The sequence below is a fragment of the Symphalangus syndactylus genome, chromosome 22, assembly GCF_028878055.3.
Source record: "Symphalangus syndactylus isolate Jambi chromosome 22, NHGRI_mSymSyn1-v2.1_pri, whole genome shotgun sequence".
NCBI classification, from domain to species: domain Eukaryota; kingdom Metazoa; phylum Chordata; class Mammalia; order Primates; family Hylobatidae; genus Symphalangus; species Symphalangus syndactylus.
Genome location: NC_072444.2, coordinates 70,585,175 through 70,606,423, shown reverse-complemented (window position 1 = coordinate 70,606,423; position 21,249 = coordinate 70,585,175). Strand labels below are relative to the sequence as shown.

Genomic DNA, 21,249 nt, shown 5'->3' with positions numbered 1-21,249 from the left:
AGCCTCTCAAAGGTAAACAATTCCACAATAAAGATGAATATTGATAGTTATCTCCATGATCACAGAACCTTTCCATCATGATGAACAAAAGCTTATTATCTCCTATTCTGAACAACTTGCAGCTATACAAGATTTCATGAAATAATTTTACACATTTTACAATGACCAAATTGCACACTTGTCAAAAAATAGAGACACCAATGGAAAAAGCTTGAAATAGCAATGGCTTACACAGCATACAAGAATTAGTGTTGTTCTCAAAACCAGTAAACTTATGAGAATTTTGATGTATATTCTACGAGCAGAATTAAGAGAAGTATACAGCTGAGATAATATGCTTTTACATATAGAGAAATAAATGTGTGTTTATTAAGAAATGAAATTGTATAATAACACAAGCATGCTCTCTTCTAATGATTACTTCTCAGTGACAGAAACAGAATTTGAATAGAAGAAACAAGATTAAAGTCTTCATCCCACATCTTGAATGTTTGGACATACTAAACACAATATTTCATAATTGGGAGTTTATATTACATGTGGAACATGTTTAAAATTACAGTTGTTTAGAATATTTAGATTTCATGACTATTGCTTTCATTTGTATCATTTGTTACATAAAGTAAAAAAATGTATCAAATATGTGAAATATAAATACCTGCTGCTTCTGAGTAGACTTTGGTTGTAGTTACAGCTCTGTTGCTGGGTGATTGGCAGCTGTAATATAAAAAAATGAAGGGATTGAACTAGACAATCATTAGATTTCCTACAATTCTTTACATCTGTGTCTTACAGGAGACATCAGAGTTTTGGAAAAAGAGACCCAGTAGGAGTCTAGGCTGTTGGTCTTCACCCAGACCAAAATTAAGAAACCTAAATTAGTGAGTAATTTACTCTAGGCCTTAGTTCTCCCTTCTACAAAGTAAGGCAAAATACTTTCTGACCTCTAAAGCATCCTGAGATCTAAACTTTTCTGGCTTTGTATTCTCCGATTCTTTCTCAGTTTTTTCACAATTTTACCATGTAATACTGGAAAAAGTCCTAAAACATATAGAGTACTCATTTTTATTAGTCAGGGTTCTTCAGAGAAACAGAACCAGGAGACAGAGAAAGAGAGAGAGAGAAAGAGAGAGAGAGAGAGATTTATTATGAGAAATTGGTTTTTGTGATTACAGAGGCTAGAACTCTCATAATCTACTTCCTGCAAGATAGAGAACCAGGAAAGCCAGTTGTATGATTCAGTTGGAATTGGAAGGTCTGAGAACCAGGGGACTTGATGGTGTGAATTCCACTCTGAGGGCTGGAGAAGATGAGATAAGATGTCCCACCTCAACCAGTGAGGCAGGAAAAAAGAATCAAGTTCCTCTTTCCACTTTTTATTCTATTCAAGCCCTCAGTTGATTGGATGATGCCCACCCACATTGGGGAGGGCAATCTATTGTAATAAGCCCACAAATTTAAACGTTAATCTTATCCAGAAAAACTCTTCCAGACATACCCAGAAATAATGTTTAATCTGGGTACACTACACAAATTCAAATGTTAACCTTATCCAGAAACACTTTCCCAGACACATCCAGAAATAGTGTTTAATCTGAGTACACTATGACCAATCAAGTTCATACATAAAATTAACCATCACACCATCATTATGCTTAATCTACCAACTCCCAGGAGTACAGAAAATGTTACTAAGTATGATACCAGATGAGTGTTACAACTAAGTCAACCACAGACAAATTTGTTAGGCCTCTAGGTTTATCTTTGCTTCTTTAATAATCGAGATCCCCCCATAACTTTTTAGCTCTTAACTTCAGCCCAGTTCAATCACTTGGATATCTACCCTCCAGCAATGGTCATTTGAGTTTATAACCATCCTAATAAGATAAGGAAATTGAAATCCACACAGGATAAATGACTCATCCAAGGTGACATGGCAGAGAGCTCGGCTCAGAAAATACTCTGTTTCATGACTTTCAGTGCAGAGTTTTTCCAGCCAGTGTCCTGCGGAGTTAAGGATCTCACTTTCTATTATCTTTGTTTCAGCTTTCACATAGCCCATAGCAGGGTAAATTCTTTCAGGAAAAGTTGCATTCAAGATAAAGTACATTGTACTATAAAATGATAAGATATTAATGATAGGAAGTAAAGAATCAACCAGTCGTGAGGAAAAATTTTTTAAAGTAAACCTAAAATTTATTTCTCGTACCCTCTGAAATGAGTGGGTAATAGGCTATATCGTCATTTGTTCAACCTTAGAATAAGTTCTGATACATATTTAATACATTCAATATAGCCTTGAAATTACATTCTGAATTGTATTCACCTTTAAGTCACCATGCCAACTGCAATGCCAGGACATACCAGACACCTTACAAGTATGTCCTGTATTGAATATTGAGAGGTGACAGCGTGCTGGCAGTCCTCACAGCCCTCACTTTCTCTCGGCACCTCCTCTGCCTGGGCTCCAACTTTGGCGGCACTTGAGGAGCCCTTCAGCCCACCGCTGCACTGTGCGAGCCCCTTTCTGGGCTGGCCAAGGCGGGAACCGGCTCCCTCAGCCTGCAGGGAGGTGTGGAGGGAGAGGCGCGAGCGGGAACCCGGGCTGTGCGCGGCGCTTCCGGGCCGGCTGGAGTTCCGGGTGAGCGCGGGCTTGGCGGGCCCCCCGCCTACTCAGAGCAGCCGGCCGGCCCTGCCGGCCCCGGGCAATGAGGGACTTAGCACCCGGACCAGCGGCTGCGGAGGGTGTACCGGGTCCCCCAACAGTGCCAGCCCACCGGCACTGCGCTCGCTTTCTCACAGGACTTTAGCTGCCTTTCCGCGGGGCAGGGCTCGGGACCTGCAGCCCGCCATGCCTGAGCCTTCCCCCGCCTCCGTGGGCTCCTGTGCGGCCCGACCCTCCCCGACGAGCGCCACCCCCTGCTCCAGGCGCCTAGTCCCATCGACTCACCCAAGGGCTGAGGAGTGCGAGCGCGCGGCGCGAGACTGACAGGCAGCTCCACCTGCAGCCCCGGTGCGGGATCCACTGGGTGAAGCCGGCTGGGCTCCTGAGTCTGGTGGATATGTGGAGAACCGTTATGTCTAGCTCAAGGATTGTAAACGCACCAATCAGCGCCCTGTGTCTAGCTCGAGGTTTGTGGATGCACCAATCGACACTCTGTGTCTGGCTGCTCTGGTGGGGCCTTGGAGAACCTTTGTGTCTATACTCTGTACCTAACTGATCTGATGGGGACGTGGAGAACTTTTATGTCTAGCTCAGGGATTGTAAACGCACCAATCAGCGCCCTGTCAGAACAGACCACTCGACTCTACCAAACAGCAGGACGTGGGTGGGGCCAGATAAGAGAATAAAAGCAGGCTGCCCGAGCCAGCAGTGGCAACCCGCTCCGGTCCCCTTTCGCTCTTTGCGATAAATTTTGCTACTGCTCACTCTTTGGGTCCACACTGCTCTTATGAGCTGTAACACTCACCGCGAAGGTCCGCAGCTTCACTCCTGAAGCCAGCGAGACCACGAGCCCACCGGGAGGAAGGAACAACTCCAGACGCGCCGCCTTAAGAGCTGTAACACTCACCGCGAAGGTCTGCAGCTTCACTCCTGAGCCAGCGAGACCACGAACCCACCAGAAGGAAGAAACTCCGAACACATTCGAACATCAGAAGGTAAAAACTCCCGACACGCCGCCTTTAGAACTGTAACACTCACCGCGAGGGTCTGTGGCTTCATTCTGGAAGTCAGTGAGACCAAGAACCCACCAATTCCAGACACAATATGACCATCTTTCAAACAGGCCTGAGTTTGCAATTGTGTATACCTCAGCTGTGCTCCGTTTAAAAAGAAACAAAACATTTGTGGTGTAAAATCTCAACAGCAGGAATAGAGTATTTTAGTTATGTAGTGTGTATTTGATATGCTTCTTAGGTGGGAAGAACCCTTCAATATTCATTACATTGAGTATTGAAGCTGATCTCATTCAACACAACACAAATGAGATTAGCCATTTGTAGAAGCACCCTCCCTGAGAAGCGACTTTGCATGTCTTGATAAGATGAATGTGTCTTCTAAAATTCAACAAGAGAGCCACGAAATTTTCTTTCCAATATTTTATAAGGGAGACAGTAATTAAGAATGTAAGTAATGATAGATAAGCTAGAAAGTAATTGTGTGAAATAACCATTATATTGAAATAACAGAATCTTATGTTAAGTGACAAGAAACATTGTTTCTTTTTTTAAGTAAATACTAAAATCTGTCCGTGCTTATTTAGCAATAACTCAAAGGGTAGTCAGCCAGTTTGGTGATACTGCTCTTCATTTTTTGGCAGGTATAAACCTGAAATGCAGAAGGCAGCATCATCTACCACTACGTGAACACAATATTCCCTCATATCCAATTATCCAATTCCCTTTGTTTCACCTCTTGACTCACCACAAAAACCATCTGATCTTATTTTGATTTCCCAAAAAGACTTTTTTTTTTTTTTTAACTGGCAAGGAGCATGTACTTGCCAGCTGATGCAAGTATTCTGTTACATAGTGCAGCGTGCTGTTCTGTGTACGTGAATAATTGGCATTCTGGTTTATAAATCTGTTTCCTGTAAGCTTATTTAGCATTAATGAGTCCTCTAGAGCCTGACCATTCCTGGGAAAACTGATAAAATAGTACTTCTAGCTAGGCAAAGCCAAGGTCAACATCCTGGCTCTGAAGTCACTCCAGTGAAAGTTATATATATGCCATGTGTTCCTGCTGGAAATAGCAAGTCAGTCAGCCACTCTCTTAATTCCTGGTAATTACAAGTGAGACAAATCTCTTAGGAGGAAACTTCTAAAGTGAACAGGAACAGTGCGTACCATCTTCATCCCTCGGAGATTTACAGCATTCAGTTATATAATAATAGTTTGTAAAAGATAAGCCTGATTTATACTGTATAACCCAGTATTCCAACTACTTTCATGTGATCCATATTAAACTTTCTGGGAATATACTAAGGAAAACTCTGTTTGTGGGATATTATAGCTCTAGAATCCTGAAGAAGGCCTGGAAGTACAGCTTCTCAGGGATTTTATCTTATTTGCATCTTGATAAAAATGAGAATTTCTCAGCTATAGATACCAAGAAGAATAACATCTGACAATGCCATAATAAAGTTAGTTTTATTTAGAAACTGGGTAGATTTGCTTCACACTAGTACTTGGATGTATCTTGACACTGACATCCTTCTCTTTATCTTCCTTTTCTGTAAAGCAGCCCATTCTTAACAAGTAACCCACAATATACTGTATAGAGGACTTACAGAAGATCAATTGGGATGGTTCTGTCACCAAACTTTATTAGAGCTAAAAATGTACAGTATCAGTCACATTCTATTGTGTTGGAGTCTAACGATTTATCCAATAAGTATCACCCCTCTCATGCAACAGAGCTCTTAAAGCTGATAGAGAAATAAAGGAATGGCAGAGGAAGTCAAACTATCACCTTGTTTACTAGAAGATCAGATGGGAGCCCCTTACTTAGAGTCAGTTATTTGAACCTACCTACTGACCATTGAATTTAGGTTGAATTACTCACCTGGGCCCAGCCAGAATAAAGTTGGTAGAGAAAAGTCAGCCACAGGAGGTAGAGATACTCTGTGTTTCTCCTTGAAGGAAAAAAAGTTTCCAAGAGGAATAGGCTTGGAACCTATTAGAGTAGGCTGACTTTAATCCTCAACTGAAGTGCCTGCATCTGGGGTAAAGTGAGGAAAAGGATAGAGAGAAAGTCTTCCTCCACATGGAAGATAAAATCAGGAATGAGGAATCATAATTTTCTTCTAACATACTACTTCTTCTAACTACTTTCATGCAATTTCAAAAAAGTTTGTTCTGAAACATTTGACAGTAACTTGGAGATGTGGTGCCTGTTTACATTAATATCATTGAATGTATCAATTCCTTCACACAGGAACATACAGTTCTATGATCCAGTCCACAATCTGTATTCAAATTGTGTCAATAATCCTAAAAATGTGCTGCATTTGTTTTTTCCACAGCTCAAGGTCTACTCTGGATCACTTATTGCAGCTTGTTGCCATATCTCTTCAGACTCTTTCCTTCAGTCTTTATCTTGACCTTGGTTTTTTTGAGAAGAACAGAAGGGTTATTTTGTAATTGAATTTACATACCTTTGATGTTTCACATTGTTACATTCTAATCATGATTTGTGGCAGGACCACCACAGGAATGACAGCATGCCCTTCCCAGGAAGCATGTGATGCTCACTGGTCCCAGGATTTGATCACTTGATTGAGGGGCTGTTCCCATTAGACACTGTGAAAATACTGCTTTTCCCTTTGTAATTAAGGAGCGTTAATGATTTTGGCAGGGGCAATTTGGGTAATTCAAAACATTCGATTTTTAAAAAGATTTTTTTTTCTAGTTTTGGCTGTTATAAATAAAGCTTCTATGGAGAGTGTCAGATAAAGTTTCCTAAATACATTGGGTTGTCAGGGAAGGTTTCATTAATAAGGTAATTACCAATTAGAAGTGCAATGTGGAAACCAGTTTGAGTAGGGAATACTTATTTGTATAACTTAGAGTAGGTTTGGATTCAAGAAACAAAATTCTCAACTCAAAATAACAGAAATAATTTGTGCTTTATTACCTCCCTTAAGAAGTCTAGAAATAAACTCTCCCAGGTTTGGCCTAGTTGCTCAACTTTTTCATCAAAGAACCAAGTGTCTTTCCATTCTTTGGAACCATCATTCTTTATATTTTATTTGCCTTAGGTTTGTTTCACTGGAGTCAGCATCTGCTTGACTGCCCCCTTGACTCTAGACACCATGTTTTTTGTTTTGTTTTTTTTTTTTTGTTTTTTTTTTTGTGAAGGGAAAACTATACAAATAGTTAAAGTGTCTGCAACACTAAATGACAGCAAAAATATGGAAAGATATTTTGCTTCCGCATTCTTAAAGCAGTACCTTCCATAAGAAGGTACATACTTTGAAGTGTCCACTTCACGCTTTTATGCACAATTAACTATCATACCACAAAATAATGAGTGTTTTTTGCTTCTGCTTAATATGCTAAAACTATGTACTGTCTACATGGAAATGTTCTCATCTCTTCCAAAAATGGATGATATGAAGTCCCCTTGTCTGTCATATTTTACACAGGTCAATATCAATTTCTTTTCTAGTTTAGTCACAATCTTATGTGGTCATATATTCCAAAAATCAAGTTGCAATTTTATCATCCACTAACACATAAAAAGTAATAGGGGAAATTTAATTGAAGGAAGAAAAGGTGCATGATTTTTTTCGGTCACTACGCTAGAGTTGATATTTATTGTTTCTCCTTCTACTTACCAATTTAACGTTATCTTTGTCCTCACTTGATCTTTGGGCTGGTTGCTTGATAGGATAACTCAAGCCTTCCTTCCTCCAAGTTTCATGCTTTTATGGCTCTGTTGACATAAACTTATTACCAGTTTCTCAAACATTTTAAGTTAACATTGTTGTATGATAAAGACACATTTGTGTTACACTGTAGATGATGCAAGGAATGTAGTGAAGCATGTCATAATTGTAAATAAAATAGCTATTCATAACTGAGTCCTATAGAATTACTAAATATAAGGCAAGTAAATAAATATAGAGTACTTCAAAATTAATAATTACATTAGGAGTCAAAATGTAGGCGGAAAATTGCCTCAAGATGAGCCAATCAGATTCTTTTTACCAGAATTTATAAATTAAACTAAGAGATTCTAGTTTCAGTTGGGGTGGATCTCTTGCACAGAGGAGATATAAAAATTTGAGGTGGTAGTGTAGTGTATTTTAACACACATAGTAATAAGCAGAGAAAACCAGTCTGCAGAAAAAGAAAGATAAAAAGTTAAGAGAGAGAAAGAGAGAAGTCATAGAGTGCAATAAAACATTCCCTGCGTTCTGATGGTGTTTTTATGTATTACTATACACTGGGCTTTAGACTTTATAAAGGGACTTGATGTATTTCTTATCTTTGTATTATAAAATTCCCATATATGCCAGTAAATAATTCCTCACCAACATCCCCATTAAAATATCTACTTAATTTAGCTAAGGCTATTGTATTTCACTTGCTTGCATTCACTGAGCTCTAACTCAATATATCTTCCTAAATTATTTTATCCTGAAACCTGCTTTCTGTCCCCTCACAGTGTGAAAATATCTTTACAGGAACAAGGAAAGAAACTCACCTGTTTAACTTATTATGGAAAATTATTTTGTCCATGTGATTTTGACACAGTTACCTCAAATTCTCAGGAAAAAAAATGCTTAGCAGGGCTTTTCTTGTGTCAAAATATAAATAATGTTTATTTTGACAAAGGACATGGGAGAGGCCTTTACTCAATAAGTTTGTATTAAGTGCTTACAACCTATAAAAAGCACCGTAAATATTTGTGGAAGATAAAGTTTTATGCAATTTAAATGCTCTGTGCAAAGAAGAGTATTTCACATGTAGTTGATCGACAGGTGACTGAATTTCAATAACCTAAATACTTTTACACACAAAAAGAACAGGGAACCTAGAAGTGTTACTTTGGAGAAGCTAGGTAAAAATTTAACTATGTGCACAACATATTTAAGTTCAAGTGAGGTGGGATATCTCAGAAGTTTGGTTATTTATTTTGGTGAATAAAACCTCTAACAAATATTTCTAAATGCAAACTTGGGGAGAATTAAAATATTTATTATTTTTTCCATGGAAGCCTCTGTGTTCCCTAATTGGTCATTTTACTATGTTTGTTCCAGGTGGCTGTTTTGAAATATCTCTCACACATTCATATTGTGTTTGAAAACACATGGCAAAACCACATATTTTGACTAGGGAAGTAACAATAATTTTTCAATGGTAGAGTAAAATCATGAAATTTACTTTTCAGTGGAAACCTCTCTCTCACAATACCATAGCCATTTGTTTTCACAAACTATGATTTCTTCACAAGGTTATTTCTTGATGGTCTCCAGGATGCTAACTTACCAAGGGAGTTACACTAGCTATTTTCTAAAATAGGTGTTCCACTGATATAACATATGTTGGACATTTATGCTTGTTTTTATTTGACTTAATTATAATTCATTTGAACTTTTGCTCCAAGGTAGTTTTAATGTGGAAGCCAAAATTTGAAACTTTTAATGAAATAAATAAATATACTTAGTAATATATTATTTTCCTGAAAGAATGAATATGCTTTCAAAAATAACCCACCTAATAAGAGTTCTTAAGTTTTACTTTCACACCATCAGTAATGTTTTAAGTTGTTTAATGCATGAAACAACCCCATATATATACATATAAATGCATTTTACCTGTACACAACCATACACAGACATAGCCAATTCAACATATTTTCTTTTGAGTGCCTACCGTTATTCAGAAACTGGAAATGTGACAGTGAGCAAGTCAGTTATGGTTTCATTCTCAGCAACCTTGTATTATAGTGGGGATATGCAAGTGAAAATAATCAATAGAAATTGTGAACATAAGAAGGGAAAAGTTAGGAAAGGGAAGATATGGAAGAGTATGTTTATTTAGCTACCCCTCCCTTCGTGGTGTGACTTTTGCCTTCCCCTCTAGACACATCTGTATTCAGTTATAACTCTTAGAACTAATCTGTCCTCCTTTTCAAATCACACTTAACTCCCTAGTTAGGGTAGCCATTATCAAAAAGACAAAAACTAGTAAATGCTAGTGAGGATATAGAAAAAATGGGAACTCTTATACAGTGTTGGTGGGAATGTAAACTAATACAGCCACTATGAATAGCGTGGAGGTCCCTCAAAAACCACAAACAGAACTACAGTATGATCCAGCAAGCCCACCACTAGGAATTTATCCAAGGAAAAGGAAATCATTATATCAGGGAGGCATCTGTACTCCCATGTTTATTGCAGCACTATTCACAATAGCCAAGATGTGGGATCAAACTAGGCGTCCAATAACAGATGAATGGATAAAGAAAATGTGGTACACATAAACAGTAAAATGCTATGCAGCCATAAAAAAAAAAAAAAAGATGAGGTCAGATCAGACTGTGGTGGCTCACACCTGTAATCCAGAAATGTGGGAGGCCAAGGCAGGAAAAATACTTGAGGCCAGGAGTTTGAGAACAGCCTGGGCAACAAAGTGAGACCCCATCTCTACAAGAAATTTAAAAAATTGGCCAGGCTTGGTGATACATTGGTGGTTAAAGCTACATAGTAGGCTGAGGTGAGTGGATCACTTGAGCCTGGGAGTTTGAGGCTCTCGTGAGTTATGATTGCACCATTACACTCAGCCTGAGCAACAGAGTGAGACCCCTTCTCTAAAAAAAAAAAAAAAAAAAAAAAAAAAAAAATCCTATCATTCGGAACAACATGGATGGGACTGGAGGACATTATGTTAAGTGAAATGAACCAGGAAAAGAAAATGAAAGACTACATGTTCTCACTCATATGTGGAAGCAAAAATAAATGTTGATCTCACATCAAGGGTTGGGAAAAGGAGGAATAGGAAGAGATTTGTTAAAGGATATAAAATTACAGATAGATAGGAGGAATAAATTCTAGTGTTCTATAACATTGTAGGATGACTACAGTTAACAATGTATTATATAGTCTCAAATAGCTTGAAGGAGGATATTGAATGTTCCCAACACAAAGCAATGATAAATGTTTGAGATTATTGATATGCTAATTACCCTGATCTGATTACTATGTATTATATGTCAACTTAAAACATATATATATTTCATCTTTCCATATCTACATACAGATGATTTCTTATATGTGAATTATTCATCTTTCTAAACTCCTATTCACTATGAAAACTCAGGTCTCTTTGCACTTCTGCTCATGAGATTTGTACTGGACTTTTTCTCCAACCAAAAATGCATGAGGCAGGTGGTTTTAGATACGGGACAACAGACAAAAGATGATTCTAAAGAGAAAAGAAATATGTGTTGAATATCAGGACCACCGTAACATTTTACAACCTTAGAAGAGGGAGAAGGAGCTGAATGAGGTGAGTGGGGCTGGGTCAGAGTCTAAAGTGAAATGGACGGCAATTTAGGGGCAGGATTCCTGAGAAAAGAGGCTAAAGGAAATGACCTCATATGTTTAGTTGGAGTCACTAAAAGTTATAGAGTATCAATAAAAAATAACAAATAATAGCATTTCTTAACATTTGACCTGTTCTATGTTTATTTATTTTCTTACTGATTTTCTGTACTCACATGACCATAAGCTCTGTGAACACAGCTCTACTGTTCATAAGCTCACATGAACATAAGCTCTGTGAACACAGCTCTGCTGTATTCCTAGTAGAAGAATATCTGACACAAAGTAGGTGCTCAATAAATATTTATTGAGTTAAGTGACTCTCACATAATTGCAAGTCCCAAGACAGAACAAGCTCAAGGCAAATTAAAATGAGGACTCAAACTCAGTTCCCCTGTGCTTCTTCCAGGTCAACTCTGGTACATGTATAACTTTGTTCTCAAGCTGGCCTCTCTTGTGGCCAAAACATGATTGTCAGTAGCCTCCAGGACAGCCCATTTCCTAGTCTTCATGGAGTAGGAGAGAGGAAAAGCCACTCTTCTATTTGTGGAATAAAACGCCTCTCTTCCAGTGTGTTTGGGTTCTATCACATCTTGGGTCAACTCACAGAATAAAAATAACCAAAGACTGGAATGCTCTGTGCTGATTGGATTAAATTTGAGTTCCTGAATGGATCACTGGCTTGATAGAGTGTGGAATGGGGATTAGATTATTATTAATAATTTAGTTTGATCAAGGGTGGCATCTGAGCTAGAAACAGAATCCGTTTTCCCTGAGTCACATAAGTAGTATGAAGGAGGAATGTGTTCCTGAAGAGCATCGCAGGTTCTCTTAGGAGGTGTAAGGAGACAATGAATGTTGAGTAGACAATCGAAATTGTCCATTCTATTTTTTCACTACAGATATATTTCAGAGATTTTATTCTTAGCAGTGCAAAAAACATGAAAATAAAATATTTTAAGAGGAATGTATTTATTGTATCACAAAGAAGCCATTTAAAATGACAGATCTTCAAAGACAATTTGGGGAACAGCTACTGACCTATCAACAACTTACAAGTTTGTCAGCACTGGAAGAACTCTGCTAGATCTGTACCTGTTTTGTTCAACATTGTACCCACAATCCTTAGCATAAAGAAGATGATCGGCTGGGTGTGGTGGCTCAGGCCTGTAATCCCAGCACTTTGGGAGGCCAAGGTGGGTGGATCACCTGAGGTCAGGAGTTTGAGGCCAGTCTGGCAGACCTGGTGAAACCCTATCTCTACTAAAAAAAAAAAAAAAAAAAAAAAAAAAAAATTAGCTTAGCATGGTGGTGGGCACCTGTAATCCCAGCTTCGGGAGGCTGAGGCAGGAGAATCACTTGAACCCGGGATGCGGAGGTTGCAGTGAGCTGAGATTATGCCACTGCACTCCAGCATGGGCAACAGAGCGAGACTCCGTCTCAAAAAAAAAAAAAATGCTCAACGAATACTTGATAAATTAATGATTGTATTCACGTGTTTGTTTTTGTAAGGATAAAACCACAAGTTTTGTATAAAGAAAACCATAAGTTTCCTGCAGGGAAAACACAGCATACTCATATTATAAATGCCCCTTACTTCCCAGTAAGATTATTCACAAATTCCTCTATTTAGGTATATGAATTAAGATTTTTCAGAGTGACTCTAGAGGAAACTATAAAAAGCCTAAGAGATAAAGATCTACCATTTTCCCACACTGTTTTATTTGTTCTATCTGTTTTTGCTATTTTTTCCCTCTTTTTCTGAGGTATCTTGTGTTAATAATACATTTTATAATAATAAATTTTTATCTCCATTATTAAATTATTTGTACTTTTTCGTAGTCCAGTGATCCATACCTTCAATATATACTTTCAATTAATCAGAATCTTATTTTAAATAAAATCATATACTATTTGACAAGCAGTTTAAAGACCTCATAACTGTGTATGTCCAATTCTTTCCCCCCATTCTTTGAGCTATTGAGGTCATACATTTTCTTTTATACACTCCATAAACACAATATGTTGCTAGTATTTTTCTTTAGGCATTAAGTTATCTTTTAGATCAAATTTTTAAATTATTTTATTTTCAGTTATTCCCTTGGCAGTGCTCTTTATTTCCTTAGAAGACTCACATTTCAATCTGATATCACATTCCTTCTGCCGGATGAATTTCTTTTAACATTTCTTGTTGTGTAGATCTTCTCAAAATGAATTATCTGATTTTGTTTCTCTTATAAAGCCTATATTTATACTTCATTTTCAAAATATATTTTTACTGGGTAAAGAATTATGGAAAGACAGTATTTTATTTTTTTCAGTTTTTGATGAGAAATCAGCTAGAATATATTTGTTTCCCTGTAACTTGTCTTTTTTCCCCCTCAGGCTGTGTTAAGTGTTTTATTTTTGTCTTTTGTTTGCAGCATTGTTTAATATAGTATAATATAATATAATATAATATATAATTATAATATTGCATATAATATAATATAATATACTGTACAATATATTATACATATATTGCATATATGCAATATAATGTATTATATTATAATGTATATATGTATTATATATATAATTATATATATTATATTATATTATAATATAATATAATATGATACCTATGTGTGTTCACTGTCCCATCCCACCATGTCTCATCCCTTAAGGCGAGTATTTACCCTGTTTGATGTTCTTTGAGTTTCTCAGATCTATGCATTGGTGTCTAATATTCATGTCAAAAATTCTTGTTCATTATTTTTTTCAAATGTTTCTCTGCTCCATTCTGTCCTGATTCTCCTTCTAGAATTCCAGTTAGGCAATTGTTAGATTACTTGATTTCGTCTGACTGTTCATGGATGCTTTTTTCTGTGTTATTGTTTGTGTTTATTTTTCCCACATTTTTTTCTGTGTTTCAGTTGAAGTAATTCCTATTGACATATGTTCAAGTTCACTGAATATTTTCTTCACTCTGTCCAGTCTACTAATAAGTCAATCAAATACATGCTTTATCTATTACTATGCTATGCATTTCTACCATTTGCATTTGTTTCTTCCTTTTGCTTTCCCTCTTTTTGATAAAACTGACTGTATAATGTTAAATATGTCCACCTTTTTCTTTAGAGTGTATAATATATTAATCATAGTAATTTGAAATTCTCAGTCGGGTGGTTTCAACATCTGCACCATATCTGAATCTGGTGGTTCTGTTGGTTACCTTGTGGGGTGTGTGTGTGTGTGTGTGTGTGTGTGTGTGTGTGTGTGTGTGTGGATTTTCCATATTCTTCAAAATTTTTTGTAGAAAGCCATGTATTTTGTATAGGAAAGCATAGACTCAAGTACTTAGACTCTAGGCTTTTAAATAGGCATACTTTTTCTGTGTATAGGATTGTGTTAATCTAGCCAGGAGTTGTTTAGTGTTGAAATTGTCTTTTCTATGTTTGCCTTTAGTAAACCCCAGTCTTCACATTTCTCTAGCAATATGCTGTGTGTTTGGAATGGAGGCTTCCCAAAATTTTTTTCTCAATTTCTACTCCACCTTCCCCATTAACCTTCCCTTTCGTGCTGTACCACAAAGAGTGTCTGTCACTTGCAACTTAACCAGCAATACTCCATTATCACCTTATTTGGTGCTTTTTAGCCTGGTGGTGGGTAGTGAAGTTGGGAAAAGTCTCTGGGTCTCAGGGACGTGGCCCTCAAAGTGTTACTGCTCTTTTTCCAGCTATAGTTCTTGCTAAGAACATATTTCTGCTCCTTTTGTTTTTCTTGTTCTCTTTGTCAGGTGCCATAGGTTTACATCAGTGCCTTATGCCCTGTGTGTTTCCGGTAGATTAAGGCTTTGGTTCCATACAGGAGCATTACCTCCAGCTCATTTTTCATGCCTGCTTTTCCTGTCCACCAATCCTAAATAAAAGAAGCTGTCTCTTGACTCACCTTTCTGATCCTCTAACCCCCATACCTCCAGCTCATTTTTTATGCCTGCTCTTCCCGTCCACCAGTCCTAAATAAAAGAAGCTGTCTCTTGACTCACCTTCCTAATCCTCTAACCCCCATACCTCCAGCTCATTTTTTATGCCTGCTCTTCCTGTCCACCAGTCCTACATAAAAGAAGTTGTCTCCGGATTCACTTCTCTGATCCCCTCACCCCCATACCTTCCTGTTAACACCTAGTGGGCTTCATGGATAAAAAGGCTGCTGGTGTGTGGGAGTCTCCTTCTCCCATATCTGTGGACCTCAGAGGCTTCACCCTCTCTACCAGTCTGCACTCTGCACTCTGCCTCCAATTTATCAGTTTCTGAACACTTAGTGGTGTCCAGGTGACATCCACCTTAGCAAAGCAAATGCATATAGCCTGTCTCTCCCTGTAGGCACCTGTCTCTCCCCAGTTTTCTGGTTAGTTGGTTGTGTTGTAATCTCAACTTTTGAATGGGTCCAAGAAATTTGTGGGTTTACTATTTTTCTAGCCTTTTTGTTTCTATAAGTGTGGAAGAAATACTCCTTCTAGCTTTCCATATCCTGGAGCAGAAACCAGATGTCATTAAGACTGGAGGAGAAAATACTTTGAGAAGAATTAAAAATTGTGCTCAAAGGCCTTAGATTCTTGATGAATCAATAGACTTCTTTGTATATTGTGAAATTAGTGATCAAATACAAATGAACATGAGAACTCTTTTAAAAATACATTGAATTAGTTGATAAGTCCTATAAGGTGACATTCAAATGAAATTTTCTTTCTTTTTTTTTTTTTTGAGACAGAGTCTCGCTCTGTCACCCAGGCTGGAGTGCAGTGGCGCGATCTCGGCTCACTGCAAACTCTGTCTCCTGGCTTCACGCCATTCTCCTGCCTCAGCCTCCTGAATAGCTGGGACTACAGGCGCCCACGACCACGCCTGGCTAATTTTTTGTATTTTTTAGTAGAGATGGGGTTTCACCGTGTTAGCCAGGATGGTCTCAATCTCCTGACCTCATGATCCGCTTGCCTCGGCCTCCCAAAGCTTTGGGATTACAGGCGTGAGCCACCGCGCCCGGCCTCAAATGAATTTTTTTATCTTTATAGTGCTGTATATATCACTTAGACTGTAATTTCTGTAAATTCAGGGGTTTTTTTAATTTTTAATTTTGTGTCAGATTCTGGTTCTTATCACCCAGGCTGGCGTGCAGTGGTGCAATCTCAGCTCACTGCTGTCTCCAACTCCTGAGCTCAAGTGATTCTCCCACCTCAGCATCCTGAGTAGCTGGGACTATAGGCATATGCCACCATGCCCAGCTAATTTTTGTATTTTTTGTAGAGATGGATTTTCACCATGTTTCCCAAGCTTGTCTTGAACTCCTGAGCTCAAGAGATCTGCCCTCCTCGACCTTTCAAAGTGTTGGGATTATGGATATAAGCCACCATATCTGGCCTATTTTAGTTTTAATAAAGAATGTTGCTCATGATTCACATTGTTGACTAATTGTTGGGTATATTTTTTTGATAAATTTGAAAATCTCTAGGAATTGTTGCAGAATTTGTAAGTGAAAGCAACAGAATGTCATAACTGAAAGCATAAATGTCAACTTTTTAAAGGCAGAGGCTGGTTGGCTGGTGAGATTTTACCTGGATCTTCTGGTTTACATTACTAACTTAGGTTTTCTACACAACCAGATCAAATGGAATCTAAAAGAGAGGGGACAAGCTACAAATGTGAAGACCATGGTAGTCTGAGAAGGCAAGAGATTAAAATAACCAAATGTGTGGGTGAAATCAGTAGTACACAGAGAAGACAGATATATGTTAAGACAAGGCATAGATGGTGGTTATGGCAACTTTTGGAAACTACTTATTTATTTTATGCATTACTTAATTCCTCCTATTGAACCTAGATGCTGATTGGTGTTAGCCAACACCGAACAGCTAATGTACCTGAGGAGAAAATGTGATCCTGGACCACCCAAAAAGAAATATTTGGTGATGCTAACACAAAATTTTAAAAAATGGGTTCAACTCTTCTTAGGTTTAGGTTCCTGTAAATAACTGTGACTCAGCTAAGCATTTCTCAAAGGTCTTGTCCAATCAACCTAAGGTTTAGACTGCATGTGTAGAAAATACTATACTGTTTGTGTAACTATAATTAATGCAAAGTGTTACGTGTTTTTAAAAAGAAGATTTCAACAACAACTTAGGGATTTAGTTCCCTGAGTCTATTGTAAGAGAAAAATATTAAGTAAACAGAGATAATTTAACTAAAAGGGGGTTTTAAATTATTATTCTAGCACCTTACTTTCCTTTAGCATGAACAACTATAACTTCGAATTCGCAGACAGAAGTGTTAAGTTCTGGTTTGTTGGTAGAAAGATATACTGTAACTAAAATTTGCATAATAGGCTAACATTGATTTTCAAAGTTAAGTGAAAGGTACTAGAATGTTTCTCATTCAACCAAGAGGTTCTTTGTACATTGCATCAAATCTTAGAATATAGAGGATACACTTAGAGACAATATTAAATTCAAGTGATTAGAAAATCTTTAGCCTTAAAATTCAGAGGAACCTTTCAGGCAACATGGCAGGCATGGAGGAGGCAGCGACTTCGGGAGCTACCTGAATGGCAACCTGGATCCAGATGAAAGGGAGGAGGAAGCTGCCTCTACAACTGAGGAAGCAGCCAAGAAAAACAGATGGAAGAAAAAGAAGAGTAAAGGGGCTGCCACAGGGAAGCAGGAAACTGATAAAGGATTGAGAGCCTCAGTGGATGAAGGAGCAAGACAACTGGAAAGACAAGCATTGGAAAAGAAAGAAAGAGATGATGATGATGAAGATGGAGATGGTGATGGAGATGGAGCAACTAGAAAGCAGAAGGAAAAGAGGAAAAAGAAGAAGGAAAAGAGGAGAAGGAGGAAGAAGAAGAAGAGGAAGAGGAACAGGAGGAAGAGGAACAGGAGGAAGAGGAAGAAGAGGAAGAAGAGGAGGAGGAAGAAGAAGAAGAAGAAGAAGAAGAACAAAGAAGAAGAAGAAACAACCAAAATTCAAACAGACCCTCCCTCAGTTCCAATATACGGCTGTATCCTAATGGTGTATTTCCCAAAGGACAACAATGTGAATACCCACCCACACGAGACAGACGGAGAATTATGTGTGAAGAAAAGAAAGTGTTAGATCAGGCTAGGGAAGAGATTTGGAATGAGTTTTGAGAAGCTGCAGAAGCACATCGACAAGTGAGAATATATGTAATGAGCTGGATCAAGCCTGGGATGATAGAAATCTGTGAAAAGTTGGAAAACTGTCCACACAACCTTATAAATGAGAATGGATTAAATGCAGGCCTGGCATTTCCTACTGGATGTTCTCATAATAATTGTACTGCCCATTATACTTTCATTGCTGGTGACACAACAGTATTACAGTAAGATAACATCTGTAAAATAGATTTTGGAATCGGTTTAAGTGGTAGGAATATTGACTATTGACTGTGGTCTTACTGTCACTTTTAATCCCAATTATGATACATGATTAAAAGCTGTAAAAGATGCTATACTACTGGAATGAAATGTGCTGGAATTGATGTTCATCTGTGTGATGTTGGTGAGTCCATCCAAAAATTTGTGGAGCCCTGTGAAGTTGAAATACATGGGAAGACATAACAAGTGAAACCAATCCATAATCTAAATGGACATTCAATTGGGAAATATAGAATACATGCTGGGAAAACAGTGTCCATTGCGAAAGGAGGAGAGGCAACAAGAATGGAGGAAAGGAAGTGTATGCAATTGAAACCATTGATAGTACAGGAAAAGATATCATGATGATATGGGATGTTCACATTACATGAAAAGTTTTGATGTTGGACATGTACCAGTAAGATTTCCAAGAAGAAAATAATTGTTAAATGTCATCAGTGAAAATTTTGGCACCCTCACCCTCTGCCACAGATGGCTGGATTGCTTGGGAGAAAGGAAATTCTTGATGGCTCTGAAGAATCTGTGACTTGGAAATTGTATCCACCATTGTGTGACAGTAAAGGATCATACACAGTGCAATTTGAACATACCATACTGTTGCATCCAACATGTAAAGAAGTTGTCAGCAGAGGAGATGACTACTAAACTTAGTCCAAAGCAACTTTTAACACCTTTATTTTCTAAGCTTTGTTGGAATACATACCAAATTAATTTGCAACATATTGTCTATTTTAACAGTGGACCTGTATAATAATATTTTTATCTGTGTTTAAAAAAGAAGAAATTTGGCCATGCAAGGTGGTTAACACCTGTAATCCCAGCACTTTGGGAGGCCAAGGCGGGTGGATCACCTGAGGTCAGGAGTTCGAGACCAGCCTGGCCAACGTGGTGAAATCCCATCTCCACTAAAAATACAAAAAATTATCCAGGCATCGTAGCATGCGCCTGTAGTCCCAGCTACTCGGGAGACTGAGGCAGGAGTATCTCTTGAACCCAGGAGGCGGAGGTTGCAGAAAGCAAAGAGGGCACCACTGAACTCCAGCCTGGGTGACAGAGCAAGACTCCATTTCAAAAAAGTAAAAATAAAATAATAAAAAAGGAGGAATTTGATCAAAGGTAAACAGTCTAACATAATGAACCAGAGAAAAAGCTTTCAGGACTTTCAAATGTTAACTGTTTTTCCCCTTCCTATCTAGGAAAATGCTATAAAGCTCAGATTAATTAGGACTGACTTACACCTTTTGTTTTGAAAACTAAGAGACGGTTTCCAGATATTTATATTCCCGTATTTCTTGAATGCTTTGAATGACTACAATTCTGCATCAATACCCTCTATTGTTAATTTTTAACCTGCCTAGAATCTTTTTTTCTAAAAAAATAAAGATATTTTCAGATCTGAAAAAAAAATCAGAGGAACCATAAACGTCATCAAGTCTAATCATATCCAAATGTGGTCCATCAATCAACTTCAGCAGAAATAACTGGGGAAGATTTTAAAATTCAGAGAATGTTGACCTCATCTCTGAGATAAGATTAATAAATATTTTATGATTGTCTGGAAAGTAACAGTGTACAGTTTAACCTATATTCTAATTTTGATTCATGATTTTAAATAATTAAACTTTAATAATTGGTATGGTTTGGATATTTGTCCCTTCCAATCTCATATTGAAATGTGATCAGCAGTGTTGGAGGTGGGGCCTGGTGGGACATGTTTGGTCATGATGGTGGATCCCTCATGAATAATTTGTTGCTGTCCTCATGGTAATGAGTGTGTTCTCACTCTATGAGTTCACACGAGATCTGGTTATTTATAAGAGCCTGGAAATTCCTCCCTCTCCCTTGCTCCCACTCTCACCATGTGACATAACTGTATCCCCCTTTACCTTCCGCTATAATTAGAAGATTCCTGAGGCCCTCACCAGATGCAGATGCTGGTCCTATGCTTCCTGTATAGCCAGCAGGACTGTGAGTCAAAACAAACCTCTTTTCTTTATAAATTACCCAGTCTCAGTTATTTCTTTATGGCAATACAATAATTGACTAATAGAATAATATAAATTACTTATATTTTGGTAGAAATATATGGTTATAATTTTAGAAAAAAATAACTTTTTTTTGTCTTCTGACTACAGAATTTACTGGGAAGAGAAGTGGGCTTCTGTTCTGCTGCTAATTTACAAGATTACACTCTAGTGGCAAATTCTTCCTATTGCAAGCACATAGTTCCTAGAGCCCAACAATTTCTAAAGGTATATGGTCAGTCAAACCCATGTCAGATGGAAGACATAGCAGTGTCATTTTTGCACAAAAATGTTTACTATCTATTGCTATTGAAGATTTTGCCAACTTCTGCATTTTTTATTGCTATATAGCACACAGTGCATTTTTTTTATTTATCTCATTACTTCTCCTAGATTTCCAAATATTTCTCCTAGATTTCCAGTCATGAAATATTTCTCCTAGATTTCCAAATCATGAATGAACAACTAGAAAAGAAGTAGAGGACACAGGCTATATGATGATTAAATCAAGTTGTTTAATGACAAAAAACTGAACAGATTTTGCATGTTATTTTATCCCATTTACATTGACAAAGTGTCACACTTCTACTTTATGAGGAGAAATTTCATTCAATAGTCATAAGGAAGAAATAATTAATGCTAGGAATAAGTGTAAATCCTGTATAGCTTTTCATTTAAAAGGTTTTACAAATTCTGCTGACCTGTTGCTAAACTAAGCAGAGCGAGCCTCCCTGGAACA

General features: G+C 37.7%; 1 long non-coding RNA gene and 1 pseudogene across 1 annotated transcript in view; one reads left to right on the top strand and one right to left on the bottom strand.

Moving 5' to 3' along the window:
• Nucleotides 1-2,547, bottom strand: part of LOC134735567 (uncharacterized) — a 236,904-nt gene extending 234,357 nt beyond the window's left edge. The window contains exons 1-2 of the long non-coding RNA XR_010118765.1: nt 2,327-2,547; nt 659-717 (exon numbers count right to left, since the gene is read on the bottom strand). This is a non-coding gene — a long non-coding RNA (uncharacterized lncRNA). The remainder of the gene's footprint in view (nt 1-658; nt 718-2,326) is intronic.
• A 15,044-nt stretch (nt 2,548-17,591) lies between these two features.
• On the top strand, nt 17,592-19,142 carry LOC129472360 (methionine aminopeptidase 2-like; annotated as a pseudogene).
• Nucleotides 19,143-21,249: the final 2,107 nt, after the last annotated feature.